Source organism: Bombyx mori, chromosome 26 (genome assembly GCF_030269925.1).
Source record: "Bombyx mori chromosome 26, ASM3026992v2".
Classification (NCBI taxonomy): Eukaryota; Metazoa; Arthropoda; class Insecta; order Lepidoptera; family Bombycidae; genus Bombyx; species Bombyx mori.
This window is the reverse complement of record NC_085132.1, coordinates 2,318,193-2,333,964: the sequence shown is the minus strand read 5'-3', so window position 1 is coordinate 2,333,964 and position 15,772 is coordinate 2,318,193. Positions and strand designations below refer to the sequence as shown.

Sequence of the window (15,772 nt, the reverse complement as noted above, 5' to 3'; positions counted from 1 at the left end):
GAATGGTAAACAGCCGACGTCGCCCAAAACACGTCATTACGTATCCTCCCGATCCACTAACGGTGCTTTTAGGTACCACAAGCACCGGTCACCGTCCTCGTCGAACCCGTCGCTTGCGACGAAGGGCTCGACGAGCGAATTAACTCATAGACACAGCCGACTGAGTTTCTCGCCGGGTCTTCTCAGTGGGTCGCGATTTCAATCCGATGGTAGATTCTGCGAAGCGCTGCTCTTGCTAGGGTCAGTGTGCTCACCTACTAGCTCACCTACTAGCTAAGGTTACGCTGAAATAGCCTCTCAAGGCTATCAGCTTAGGTAAGAAAAAGAAAGGCGGTCCAATTATAATTGTTTTTTTTCCCTTCCTATTCGCTGGTAGCCTAAGAAGCTATTTCAGCTACGCCCGGACGCGTAGGTGAGCTAAGGGCTCAACCTGAAGGAATTTGCTAACACTAGCCCTAGCAAGAGCAGTGCTTCGCTGAATCTACAACCGGAACGGAATCGCGACCCAATGAGAAGATTCGGCGAGAAACTGAGTAACCTGAGCGTCAATCTCTTATTTACTTATAGTTACTTGTAACGTTCGGAACAAAGATGTTTTTGAAAGCTAAGAAATCACGATGTAGCTTTGTTTTAATTTAAGACAGATCGAAATCCCTCAAATAACGTTGATTTCCAATCTTAGTTCAATTCGTAACGTTGACAGCGGATTGTGGCTTACACGATGGTTGTGGCTTGGTGGCCTTTAGTTAGGTGTTACCGGATAAACAAAACGGACGACGGCCGATAAACTCAACGTACTGACCGAGAAGATCCGGCGAGAAACTCAATGGGCTGAAGTTGTCAGTGCAATCACTGAATATAGATCAACATGTATTTTAATAAACGCTCCACATTGGAATGCATTAATGCATGCGTCCGCGCCGGATGTGGGTACGGGTCGAAGGACACATTCACCTGTTTGTTATTGCATGAATGTTTAAAACGCTGCATTTGTAATTTAAGTATGAATTCTGGGTTGCGCTTAAATTACAAGAGAACCGTTCTCGATAAAAAAAAACCAATGCTTGTATTCTAAAAGTTACTTAAATGAAAATCAGCGGTAGGCAGCGGCTTGGCTCTGTCAGCGGTAAGCATTGCTGAAGTCCATGGGCGACGGTTACCACTCACAATCAGGTTGGCCGTATGCTCGTCTGCCTACAAGGGCAAAAAAAAATATTTCAAAAAATAATTTTATGCCACATAACTTTTCAAAATACTTAACCAAAAGCGAGTGAGCTTACTGAAGCTCACCTTTGAACAATCTATTTTAAAACGTTAATATTGTATAGTAGAAAAAAAAAACGAATTTGTCATTTTATTGGATTCCATATTCATGGCTCTCAACCGCGTGAATGTAATTGGCAGCCCCCCGCGCCACGCAAGGTCATTGACTAGGCGCATTACTTTATTTCTAGTCGTGTTTCATTGCGATTAATATTATCGAATTAGTTAACAAGAGCCTAGTGTTCGCCCAGTGGTCGAAATTATACAATAATCAGCAAGAATTCTAGAGTTAGATCCTTTTATTTATTACATTTTCTCTGTCTTATTATAATTTTTTTTCTCTTGATGTTGGAAAATAATGCAAAATAATAATTTACTGGTGGTAGGACCTCTTGTGAGTCCGCGCGGGTAGGTACCACCACCCTGCCTATTTCTGCCGTGAAACAATAATGCGTTTCGGTTTGAAGGGTGGGGCAGCCGTTGTAACTATACTTGAGACCTTAGAACTTATATCTCGAGATGGGTGGCGCATTTACGTTGCGAATGCCTATGGGCCCCAGTAACCACTTAAAACCAGGTGGGCTCGTCCACCCATCTAAGCAATAATAAAAAAAATATCTTATTCGATATGCACACATCTATTATAATACGTGAGCTAACACCATTGTAGTCGCTATAAAGGAACGAACAAAATTAACTGAAATCTTTTTCGAACGAATTCTTATACGTGGGTATCAATTATTGAATTGGATGTTCATTATGCCTAAGCGATCACACGCCTCAGTCTGTTAATAGCGTTTGAAGGACTTTATAACTCTGATTCGTATGTTTCTTCATTCATATTGAAACGGACAACGTTAATCAGATAAACACTATGGCAATTAACTAGATGCGTTTATTTTTAATTTAGACGCGTAAAGACCTCTTGCATACAACCGTCCATCTCGTGTTACTGAAGTGTATTGACATCAGAAAGAGAAAGTCGTCGCTCATGAATATTTAATGTGGAAATCTCTATAATACTTAATCCAGATATAAATTAGACTATTAAACAGATTCAATCGCCAAGCAGTTGCTCTTGAGTTGTTAGGTCTCCTTCGGAGGCGCTCGGTTAGCTCTCAGCAAATCGCACCCCTCCTGGTTGAACCCGTGCTTGCCTACCTGTCCTAGTGACACTGGAAAGGCCTCCAGGCCACCAGTAATGATTCATTCAAAATATATCACCAAGGAAAGCCTAAGCAAAGAATAAGCATCAAGATTGGCAGCAAAACTTCTAGTTATTTTTACGACCATAATTACCTTGAGAAATTGATTGAGATATAATACGGCGGTCGTCAGTATTGATCACTACAATCTGTTTTATTTGAATCGCAGCTTTCTTTGTGGTATTAATTCCTTCAGGAATAATTTTTTCCTCAAAATCTATTGTGGCTCAGCCAGGAAGGATGGATTTGCTAACAGCTGCCCGAGCGCCTCCAAAGGAGACCTAACAACTCAATGACAACTGCTTCGCTTATGAATCTTGGTGATTTAAACATATTTCACTGGTGGTAGGACCTCTTGTGAGTCCACGCGTGCCCATTTCTGCCGTGAAGCAGTAATGCGTTTCGGTTTGAAGGGTGGGGCCGCCGTTGTAACTATACTTGAGACCTTAGAACTTATATCTCAAGATGGGTGGCGCATTCACGTTGTGAATGCCTATGGGCTCCAGTAACCACTTAACACCAGGTGGGCTGTGAGCTCGTACACCCATCTAAACAATAATATATATGTGTGTGTGTGTGTTAAAGTGTTCCGTGAGTTGTACCCTGCTAGCTATTCCAGATTTTGCTCGGAGAGGAATGACGTTCCACTGCGACCGTTATGCAATACAATTGAGTTTGCTTTCGTGTGGGTAGTGGCCTTCGCTTGCGTGTGATCTATGTATTTTATTTACTGCATAACAACAGAGAACCAAATAAAAAAAAAAGTCTATTTTTATTTTACTTATGTAACTGTCTGGATTCTGACCTTTTAGCCAAATTTTTATTTGGGTTATGATCTTAGGTAACATGAAACGGAACGTAACGAAATGAAGTGAAATGAAACAAATTTCATTGTTTTTTTAATTATTTGATTTGAATGATCGTGATTTTAAGAAAAAGTTCGATGAAATGGTTTTGTGAGGTGAAATGAAAAATTATTATATATCTCCGTAAAATTACGGGAATTTACAGCAATTTCTATAGACCTTTTGGGAGAACCCAAGAATTTATGGCGGCGATTTCGTTATATTAACCTATACTGGTGCACTTTTATTTGAATGATTAAAAAGCCACCAATGTTACACGAAGAAGTACTAAATTAATCAAAAAAAGCTATTACCTCACTATTCGAGTTCCCGCCAAAAAGTAAGCTGTGGTTTACAATTGGGTCAATAGATAACAAGGCCAACAAAAATAAAATAGCTGATTAAATCAATACCGAAAACCTGCTTTGATAAAACCTGCAACAACTATTAATTTGACTTGCCAATAATATTCGACCTTATAGCTTTTGCATTGATAGTCGAAAATTCCGTAAGTAGTAGTGTTAAGATAAAGTAATCAATAGAATTATTTAAAAAAAAAAATCGATTTAATTTTGTGCCTTGACTCTGTAGTGAATAGAAATCAAAGAAAAAACCGTTTATACGAAGTGGAGGGAAAAAAAGAAAGAAAGCTGAGTGCGTTTAATATATATCTATAATCTACATATATAAAAATGAATTGCTGTTCATTAGTCTCGCTAAAACTCGGGAACGGCTGGACCGATTTGGCTAATTTTGGTCTTGAATTACTTGTGAAAGTCCAGAGAAGGTTTAAAAGGTTTAAAAAATATGCAAATGCTCGGAATTAAAAATAAAAATAACAATTTTGTTTTTCCTTTGATGTGTCCCCCGTCGGACGGATTCCTTTTGTTTGTTTTAAGTTTATTTTATACAAAAGTTTAGGTATTTTATTTATCTATTGAGGCACTACGAAGTCTGCCGGGTCAGATAATACTTAATAATTTTAATAATGTTTTTTGTGTTAACGAGTTAGGCGTTTTGGTGCAAACTGTAAGCCTGACTTTGTATTGAATTGAATAAATAAATAAATGATAAGACGTATCGAAGCGAGAATTCACGTATCTGTTTTTGTGTCCATTGCACAAAAGAACAATCGTTTTACGAGTAAAATAATGACAATAAATTTATTCCTTTAGAAATGGAAACAATACTGTTATGAATAAATAGGTACCTACGTAATTTGTGACGTCACAATGCCCTTGACGTCTGTAATGCTAATCTGAATTATTTATAAGCTGATTTACATATCGAGTGAAAGATTTTATTTGAAGTTAAAGTTGCTGGTAGGCTATATTAGGAACCAGTTCGGGTATCTACATTTTAAACCTACTCTGGACTTCCCCAAATAATTCAAGACCAAAATTAGCCAAATCGGTCCAGCCGTTCTCCAATTTTCAGCGAGACTAACGAACAGCAATTTATTTTTATATATATAGATAAGTAATATTATTATGCTAAAAATAACATTATTTTAGACAAAAGTATTCCCCAACTATCAGCAAACACGTCAGCATCCTGGGTTTTGAACAGAAATTCATTTAACAGCGCAATTGCTCTGGCCATTGAACATTGACGCGAGAGTAAATTCATTACACGTATTTCTTTCATTCGTTCCTTTTTAGCCGGGTCAATTAATTCATTGATTCTTGGTTAAATTGAGATCATTCTGTGCACACTAATCGTTGTTACGACCTGAATGGGTTTTTTGAAATTTCTAATAATTGCATTATTCAGAGGACTTTTTGTAGAATCTTCCAGATTTCCTTGTAAGTGCTTGGGTTGTACGTATTTGATGATTTCACTGTTTTCCTTGTAGCTTCAGTAATTAAAGGTAATTTGTTTTTGTTGTGTCGCAATATGTATTAGTTTGTGTCTGTTTTCCATTTCTTCAATCCAAGGTTAGGTTAATCCAAACCTGTTTAACCGAGTGAACTAACTCACTCTTTAGTTTGGCCTTGCAGAAGATCCTGAGTTATTCTGGATCAAAGCTCTATCAAATTTGACCAGCAAAGTTCGCGGATTTAACTAGTCATTAGTAAATACAAAATTCTTAAGTTCGGTTTGCTCGTATTTCGTTTAGCGACCGTGTCTAGATTGGAATTTAAGAGCGCCAACATTTTTTTCTAAGAAAAAGGCAGACCTCTACCATGACGAAGGAATACCATTGTATCGTAAACGTCAAACCCTTCTCTATACAATTTAAGCACTAACTAGTCAAAGAGCATATTCTAAACCTACATCGAATAAAGAAATACAAGAGTTACAGGAGAATCAAAGTGTCCGACATAGCTTTCAGAATGGTGTAGCTGAAGTGGCAGTAGACACACCACATTGCTCGTAGAACACATCACAGTTAGGTCCAAAAAGTTCTAGAGTATTGAAAGCGGAAAGCGCACAATGACCCTGACGATGCAGTAACATATTAAATGAGATAATTTCACGTACAGACAGTAAACGTGACAAGGAAAATTGATTGGATTACAGTTTAATGAGTAAAAGATAAGATTCTTTGCATATCTAGGAAGAATTGGCCACATTGTCCCGATCATCAAATTAGACGAAAACGAAGTCGACAATTAAGGATAAATCAGGAAAAATCATCGGAAAGGATGTGTTTTGTTGGAGGAGGACCCGAATGAAGTTTAGAACCTTAGTTTGTGGTAGGGTATGGGGGTTTTTACGGTCTGCAGATGTTGGGAGCAACTGAAGGAAGTTTTAAACGCCTACCTACCAAAAGACTGCCTTTGCACTCTCTCACCCGCCGTCAAACTTAGGTAGAACCCAGGCAGAGTAAGACGGGTTTCGTGATTGACCGCTAGTGTTTACACTACAACCAGATCCACGGCAGTTCGTTTTCCCGTCAGGCCATCTGGGTGGTGACGCTGGTGTTCCGGGATACCCTGCTAGGTCAGAACGCGACACCCCGCCGACTGGGTTGCTCTTCCAGCTTACGTCCGGGAGACAACGACGGCCTCGGTCACAGACCCTTCCTCCTGTTGCCAGACCTCTATAATGACGGTAGCTTGCGGCCTCAATCCCTTGACCATGACCGGGATAAGACTGCCTCATAATCGTATAATGGCTACTCACCTTTCAAACCGGGACGAATTACTTGCGAATGAACGAATGCTTTGCGACAGAAAACCCTGTCTCACGCGAAACGATAATTGTTTTGGCATTTAATTCTATTACATCACAAGTAAGCCGTAGAATTATAAATAACTAGAGACGCATTATTTAATTTAAGTACTCTTTACTTAACCTTCAATATGACCGTTCCAGTAACAATGACTTAATACATCTACAACCGGAACAGCCGGATTATGTAGATGCTATTATCGTTTTTCACGAACGGTAGCAGCCGCATTAAAGTCTATAGATCAGCCGTCAATACGATTTACTGCCGCATCATATAGTTTATCAGGTGTTCGGCGCTGGATTATGTCATCAAACGGTAGCCGTTTTTATCGTGATATCGAAAGCCCGGTCCAGATATCGTTGAGTGTCGTTAGCATACTCGAACCAAGAGGTATAAATGTAAGTCAGCGCTGTAAAACCACGGCTCATAACAAATATGTATATTGCCCACTTATCTGGTAGTAGCCTTTTGTAGTCGACTATAGCAAGGCGTTCCACTGTGTCAACTGGAGTTGTTTATGGAGGATTCTACAAGAAGTTGGGGTACCAAATCATCTCATCGCTTGTATGGCTCAAGTCAGGCAGTCGTAAGAGTCGATAGAACAACCTCAAAAACATTTAAATTTCGCAAAGGAGTACGCCTAGGTTGTATTTTATCGCCCATTCCTTTCAACGCCTATGGGGAGCACATAATGAGGAGGGCCCTTTTTTTTTTTCGTTCTGGAGGCCGTACCTCCTACGAGGTTCCCGCGCACATAAGGGGCGCGCGGGGTATGTGAGACTTAAAGATCTGCATGGTGTTGCGAGCAGACCGCGGGCCCAAAGATTTTAGGGCCCACCCACTAAACGACTCCCCTGCACTCTTACACCCGACATCCGATCCCCTCCGGGGTCAGAACTCGGATGAGGTAGGGGGTTAACGCGGTCAACACTACAACCTTATTAAGAAAGGCAAGAGGATCTAAGCCCATACAGCCTTGTCTGTTCTATTCGCCAGAGACAAGAATAGATGGAAAAAGATCGTGCGTGCGAAGGTGATACAAAAGGTTGGTCACGACCCTCAGCAGTGAGGAATACGAGGCAAGGAGGAGGATATATTTATTTAAAACACAGCTATAATGATATAGTGAAAATCAAGTGATTGACAGATTAAATAAATAATGTAATTTATTTAAACTAGTATCAGTAATAAAAACATAGCTTGCGTGATCGCGCAACAAAAGGTAGCCATCTTTGATTTTATTATTGTTATATTTCTCAAACCAAATGAAATAAAAAAAACATATTCAACATAAATGAAAGTACATACTTTGTTGAACGTCAAAAAGAACTACCGCCAATTCACAAAAACTAGCCTCCGTCCTGAGAAGAACTGGCAAGAAATTCAGCGGGAATGTCTTTTTTTTTTAATATTAGATAATAATAAAAAATATTAGATTTTATTTAAATATTCATTTTTACAATGAGTATTATAACGTAATCTCTTCTTTGATATCTTTAAATAATGTTTCGTCGGCTTATATTTGCAGATCGTATCTACCGATCATATTCGCGTTATCAAACTGAATAATCAGAAAAATTATGATCGATTCTACTCAAATATTTGCTTTAGGTCTAGCGTCTTACATTTGTGTACACAACTATGTAGAGAAGTTTGCGTAAACGTTATATTATTATCTATCTATCTATATATCCGACGCTTGAAAGGCAAACTGCTTTGTACATAAATGATAGGCAATAAACATATTCGATGCGCAAAAAATATATATTTCTAGGTCTATTAAAATCATTTCAATCCTACAGCTACTAGCTAGATTCTACTACAGCTAGATTCGTTAAGATAATTTTTGTTTTCAGGTATTTCAACTTTAAATTAGTCTACTGTAAAGTTCACGCATTCTCGCTTAGTCACGTTTGCCTTTCAAGCGTCGATATATAAAAATGAATTGCTGTTCGTTAGTCTCGCTAAAACTGGAGAACGGCTGGACCGATTTTGCTAATTTTGGTCTTGAATTATTTGTGAAAGTCCAGAAAAGGTTTAAAAGGTAGATAAATATGAAAATGTTCGGAATTAAATTAAAATAACAATTTTGTTTTCCCTTTGATGTGTCCCCCGTCGGACGGATTCCTTTTGCTTTTTTTTTAAGTTTATTTTATGCAGAAGTTTAAGTCTTTTATTTATCGATTGAGGCACTACGAAGTCTGCCGGGTCAGCTAGTGTTTAATAAAAATATTGTTTTATTTAAATTCTAAACTTAAATTTACTTAAAATTAGCGGGCCCTGGAATCTATCTGATCGCATTGCTAGTGATCACGTCTATTTATTATTTGTTAACCTATAAATTATTTGAATGTTTTTTTTATTGCTTAGATGGGTGGACAAGCTCATAGCCCACCTGGTGTTAAGTGGTTACTGGAGCCCATAGACATCACAACGTAAATGCACCACCCACCTCGAGATATAAGTTCTAAGGTTTCAGTATAGTTACAACGGCTGTTCCGCCCTTCAAACCGAAACGCATTATTGCTTCACGGCAGAAATAGGCGGTGTGGTGGTCACACAAGAGGTCCTGCCACCAGTAATTACGCAAATTACAAATTTTGCGGTTTTGATTTTTATTACACAATGTTATTCCTTCACCGTGGAAGTAAATCGTTAACATTTGTTGAGTACGTATTTCAATTAGAAAAATTGGTACCCGCCTGCGGGATTCGAACACCGTTGCATCGCTAGATACGAATGCACCGGACGTCTTATCCTTTAGGCCACGACGACTTCATAAATGAAATTCTAAACTTTTTATTTAAAACTAGCGGGCTATCGCATCGCCACTAATCGCGTCCAATTGTTAATCTAAAATCCGTCCGACCGGTCGTGAATATCAAAATTATGTCATTCCACGAATACGTCACTTGTCGTGTGATATTCAATACAATTGTGAGCTCTCGACGGAAATACATCGATAGCTATTTGAAAGGCAAAATTAATGTTTTTTTTTTATTGCTTAGATGGGTGGACGAGCTCACAGCCCACCTAGTGTTAAGTGGTTACTGGAGCCCATAGACATCTACAACGTTAATGCGCCACCTACCTTGAGATATAAGTTCTAAAGTCTCAAGTATAGTTACAACGGCTGCCCCACCCTTCAAATCGAAACGCATTACTGCTTCACGGCAGAATAATTTATTGAAAAATAATTTTTAGAAAGAAATTAAGCGGTTTTATTAACATTACTTCGTTAAGTATTATTATTAATTTAAAAGACACATTCTTTAAGCAATTGACGTAAAAAAGGACAAATGTATTGTAATTAGCCCATGTCTTAGTACCTTGTGTAATCTCGCCTCATTTAATGATGACGCTTTACTGGAAGCAAACTCGTGAATGAGTTAATCCTTTCTTTGTTATTTCTCTTGTTCTGAGATTAAAGGACAAAGACTTCAGTTGAATAAATGGTGATTTTTCCAACAAACAGCAGCTGGGAACTAGAGTTTCTTAAATCGAGATCCCTCTTTCTCCCGAAAGACGAAAAGTCTTTTGGTTTAAACAACATTACGCTTTATACGCGACATTTATCTTTGTAATTAAAGGTGCATTTTATTTGATATTAACATCATCAGTTTGAGTTGTTGGAACTAAGTTCCTTATGGGACGATGCCGAGGGGTACCCTTACCGGGAAAAAAATGTCCGTAACGTAAGATTTTTAATATTTATGTTTAGTCTTGGTATGATGGCTATACAGTGTCTAATGTAAAGTCTACGTGATGACGGTTATTATTATATTAAGAATTATAATAGGAAATGTAGAAATAAAAAAATAAAATTATTTAATAAATTTTTTTTTATTGCCCTTGTAGGCAGACGAGCATACGGCCCACCTGATGGTGAGTGGTTACCGTCGCCCATGGACTTCAGCAATGCCAGGGGCAGAGCCAAGCCGCTGCCTTAATTAATGAGATTATCGAGTATAATTAAAAAAAATTAAAATAACAATGTTGGAACGAAGTTCCTTGTGGGACGATGCGGAGAGGTACACTAACCGGGAAAAAACGTCCATAACGTAAGATTTTTATTATTAATGCACACAGTGTACGACTTAACTTTGTAATAACGTATAAATTAGTAATGCACACAGTGCACGACTTAACTTTGTAATAACGTACAAAAAATAACATATTTTTTTATCATTCATTGACCACGATCTAAGAGCGTTCGTTTGCGCAATACACTTCTTTATACCTCGAATAGAACTTAAAATTAATATTTTTATAATAAGGAACTTCGTTCCTATCCGGTGTCCCACGACGCTACACATCTTTTTTTTAATTGAACTTCAATCAAGTTTACCCCGTTGAAATAGCTGAAGAAGTTTTTTTGTTATGATATTTTTTTTCCGAAATTTTAAACATTAAATGGCTCTCGTGTTAAGTTGCAAAAATATCACATAAACCATATAGAATTTCACTCATTGAAATATTGTTTGTTACGCAGAACGCTTAAATTTCATTTCATTCCGATAATCGATAAATCGACAGAAATGGGCAGAGATAGGCAGCGGCTTGGCTCTGCTCCTGACATTGCTGAAGTCCATGGGCGACGGTAACCACTCACCATCAGGTGGGCCGTATGCTCGTCTGCCTACAAGGGCAATAAAAAAAAAAGTTGTTGTGTCGACTGCCCTTATTAACAAATCGATACTCAACAAACTGTAGGCTTTTACTTTTGGTTAAGTTCTATAATCTCATCCATTACGCATCGACATTACAAGCACTCGAAACGCTTCATAGCTTATCCATGTGTCTACAAAAACGAACATTTCCGATAAACAGATTTTCATGTCATAATTAGCGCTTTTAATGGCCCGGAGAGAAAGCGCTTGGTTACGTAGGCCTATGGTCATCGAAGTGAGCGCCGACTGGGGTGGCCAGACATCGAGCAACCGGGCCAATTTAGACAATTGAAAACAGAATTTAATTATTCTATTCTTACCTTCTTTTTTTTTAAGTGATAAGTTTCTTAGCGTCGTTATGATTCGAAAATCGATGAAACGAAAAAGCGACAGTAAAAAGAGACAGATACATAAATTCATAAGATTTCACGTGATAGAAAATGAGTTATTAAATTATGTCCCAACTGGAATATTAAATTCAAACGTAACCTCAACCCAAATTAGGCGATTTCGAGGCTTGGGACACTGGTTCATTCAAGGACTATACTTCGAGACCCAAGTCGAATTTCGCTAAGATTATCATCACATTATAAACTAGCACATTATTATTATCAATTAGAACAATGCTTCAAATATTTTCAAACGTGAAACATGGCACTTATCGTTTATTAGCATTCTAAGGCAAACATTTGCACATCAGTAATGTGGCAGATTGTGAAGAGCGGTGTTTTTTTTTTCTTGTTTGTCAAACGGTACTTTGTTTGTCGAGCCGGTATCATGTTTATCCCCTTTTTTTAATTGTCGTTTCATTGTTTTTTTTTTTTCAAAACCTCAATGCACTCTAGAATTGAATCGATAATGAATTTCGGTCACCATTGTCGCATTTGTTCAAGTTAAACAAATGGCTTTATTTGAATATAATAAGTGTTTTTATTTTTAAAATTGTAAATGGCGTTTTGAGGTGGACCGGTGATCTGCAGAAGGTCGTAGGAATCGGATACGGACGACGCAATACCGATCATGCTGGCGTAGCTTGGGCAAGACCTGTGTCTTCCCGTAGACACAGCCCACTGAGTTTCTCGCCGGATCTTCTCAGCGGGTCTTCTGCGAAAACTGCTCTTGCTAGGGCCAGTGCTAGTAACACTTTCGGTTTGAGCCCCGTGAGCTCACCTACACGTTAAGACGAAGCTGAAATAGCCTCCCAAGGCTATCAGCATAGGTCGGAAAAACCTATGTCAGCAGTGGATGTGGAGCAGTCATCATCATGTTGAATCTAAAAAAAATGCTATTGAAATCTCAACTTGTATAGATTTCGACGTGCCAACGAGCCCACGACCCGACTAATCAATATCAGCCACTGAGGCCATAGACATCAATTTGAATGTCGCCCCGTTTTCAGACCTCAAGTTGGAACCATCTCTATTATAACCGCTGCCTTATTCATCGATCAAACGGTTGTCACGCGCCCCCAATTGAATGGTGGTGCTACATGAATACCTTCCACCACCGTTAAGGATTTCTAAATCACTAAAGTTCATGGGCGTCACAATGTAAACACGACCGTCACATAGTGTGACTTTGAACTCTCGACTGTTGCATAACGCTGTCCCGACCTTCGTACCGGAGGAGCGAGCACGAATGACTATCGAAACACTATTTGTATCGCTATCGAGAAAAAATATATAGGATGTAAAACAGCGCCCCTATCTACCAGCCGTAAAAAGAATTAGTTTCAGTAGCCACGAATGAATTTACTCACTTTCGTTTCGCAATCGATTCGTCATGTTCTCGAAACTCGAAACTTATAATCGAGAGCACGAAAATTGTTTTGACATACGGTAACGTAAATCTCGAAGACTGACTATCGAGTACTACCATCGAATGTAATGATCCGTTTTCGTATCGAAGACTCGATACATTTACATTACGAATTCGACAGATTTTCGTGCTTGACGTACAGTGTGCTTAGTGCGAGTTTTTTGATGTGAAACATCTATAGCCGCACGTAAAACCGATTTCTGGCGTGGCGACGCATGCCGTGGCGACGCGTCGTCGTGCGCAATCGACTGTGCGATTCTCTCCCACTCGATCCGGCGCTAAGCCATCTCTCTCGCTACGCTGAGCTCGGATACCTATAGTGTATACTCCGTAGTGTATACAGTGTTGTTTACTACAATATATATAACCTGTGTTTTACTTGAAAACAAATTATTTTTTCGTAATATTTTATTTTATCATTATGACATATTTAGTTTCTATCACAATCTGTTCTTTTCTGCATATTACTTTTACAAAATAATGTCGATGTTTCACATCTGCCAGGCGTCCCGTTTTTAACGTTCTCGATAGCGTAAAAGTTACCTTAAATTTGTATGGAGTTGGAACGCTTGCCTACGTTTGTCGCTAGGGGCGCTGTTCCAACTGCATACAAATTTGAGTTAACTTTAACGCTAACGAGAACGTTAAAAACTAACACTAAGCACACTGAACGCGTAGCTGCTTCACGGTCGATATAGGCATAACTTTGACACTAAAGGCTTCGTCAAACAGAACGCGTAATTAGCGCGCATCAGAGCCCTACGCTATGACGCCGAGATGTGATATAATACTGTGGTAACATACCGTCACACAGAGCGCCAGCGCTATAAGCGCTATAGCGATGGCGCTCTGTTTGATGGTATGTTACCATAGTAGTACAACACATCGCGGCGTCATAGCGCGGCGTTAGTTTAGCTCTCTGACGCGCGCTAAGTACGCGTTCTGTTTGACGAAGGCTTTACCGATGCGGACTTAACACGTTCACCACCATGTAGGTCACCGGTGCCCTACGCGGCTCACTGAAGTGATTTTTATGCATACTTTAAAATATATTATTATACTGCACTCCTTCTCCATATTCTCTATAAGTGTGGGAAATTTCATACTCCTCCGTCCGCGCAATTTTCGTAAAAAGGAGTACAAAGTTTTTGCTTCACGTATTAATGCGTTCACGTAGATAACACAGGGTATCCTAAATTGGGGCCGGATGACCGTGCGTGATTTAAAATATAAAAATAAATAAACATTCGTCATGACGTACATATAAATGTATTGAAAAAGTGCAAATCATTTCGAATCATGGGAATGAGTTGCTCGCTCCGGGTACTTCAATATTGCAATAATTGTTACGTTATAATATATCTTGTAAAAATTAATATTTAAAAAATAACAATCTAATATTTAAAAAAAAAGACATGCCCGCTGAGTTGCTCGCCAGTTCTTCTCAGGACGGAGGCTAGTTTTTGTGAATTGGCGGTAGTTTTTTGACGTTCAGCAATTGTGTACTTTCATTTCCAGGGTTATGGGTGTATATTGAATATATGTATGTGTATAATAAAAATATATTTATTTCCGTTATCTGGTACTTGTAACACAAGTTCTTTACGAACTTAGCACGGGACTAGTTAACGTGGCGTGATTGTTAGTAAATATTTATATTTATTTATTTATCTTTTATCTCTATATATAAAAATGAATTGCTGTTCGTTAGTCTCGCTAAAACTCTAGAACGGCTGAACCGATTTGGCTAATTTTGGTTTTGAATTATTTGTGGAAGTCCAGAGAAGGTTTAAAAGGTAGGTAAATATGAAAATGTTCGGAATTAAATAAAAATAACAATTTTGTTTTTCCTTTGATGTGTTCCCCGTCGGTCTTTTATTTATCGGTTGAGGCACTACGAAGTCTGCCGGGTCAGCTAGTGTTAAATAAAAAAAATTTGATTTGATTTGAATCTGTCCCTTTAAAACGATTATAAAGTAAAAGAGTCATTGAATGGAAGAAAAAACACATTTCGTTTGACCGCGAGGCCGGTATGCGATTCACCGTATTCACATTTTCCTCATAATTAATTCACATAAATACGACAAACAAATAATTCACACCGCAGTTACGTTCAAACGTTAATGGTTTGTGCACTTATCTTAATTAGCATAAGGATCCCAAGGTTCGCCAATACATTTGTCATTTAAACGTATTTACTTGTAGTTTACTGGTGGTAGGACCTCTTGAGAGTCCGCGCGGGTAGGTATCACCACCCTGCTTATTTCTGCCGTGAAGCAGTAATGCGTTTCGGTTTGAAGGGTGGGGCAGCCGTTGTAACTATACTTGAGACCTTAGAACTTACATCTCAAGATGGGTGGCGCATTTACGTTGTAGATGTCTATGGGCTCCAGTTACCACTAACACCAGGTGGGCTGTGAGATCGTCCAACCATCTAGGCAATAAATAAAAAAAAGTTTTAAAAAACCACGCTTCAATAGCAAAATTTAGCGTTAGGGTTATTTAGTTATAGGCGATTTAGAATTTAAAAATCAATAGACTAGGTTGTTTGACGCTGCTCTGTATAGAAGTATTAATATTAAATAAGGCTTTTTAAGGAAATAGCAAAAAGGTTAGTCGATATCACAGGAGAAAGAGCTGGCAGCTACCTTGGAAGAATTAGTCTAGCTATTCAAAGGGGGAACGCTGCCAGTATCTTCGGAACTTTGCCTAAAAGGACTCCTTTTAATAATATATTTTAGTTATTAAATTATTATTATTTTTTAAGGTTTTTAGTTTTAGGTTCATTGTTAG

At 38.5% G+C, this 15,772-nt stretch overlaps 1 protein-coding gene across 1 annotated transcript in view; it reads left to right on the top strand.

The window, feature by feature from the left end:
- The window catches only part of LOC101735980 (facilitated trehalose transporter Tret1-2 homolog), a 35,126-nt gene that overhangs the window by 4,069 nt on the left and 15,285 nt on the right, over nucleotides 1-15,772 (top strand). The window lies entirely within an intron of this gene.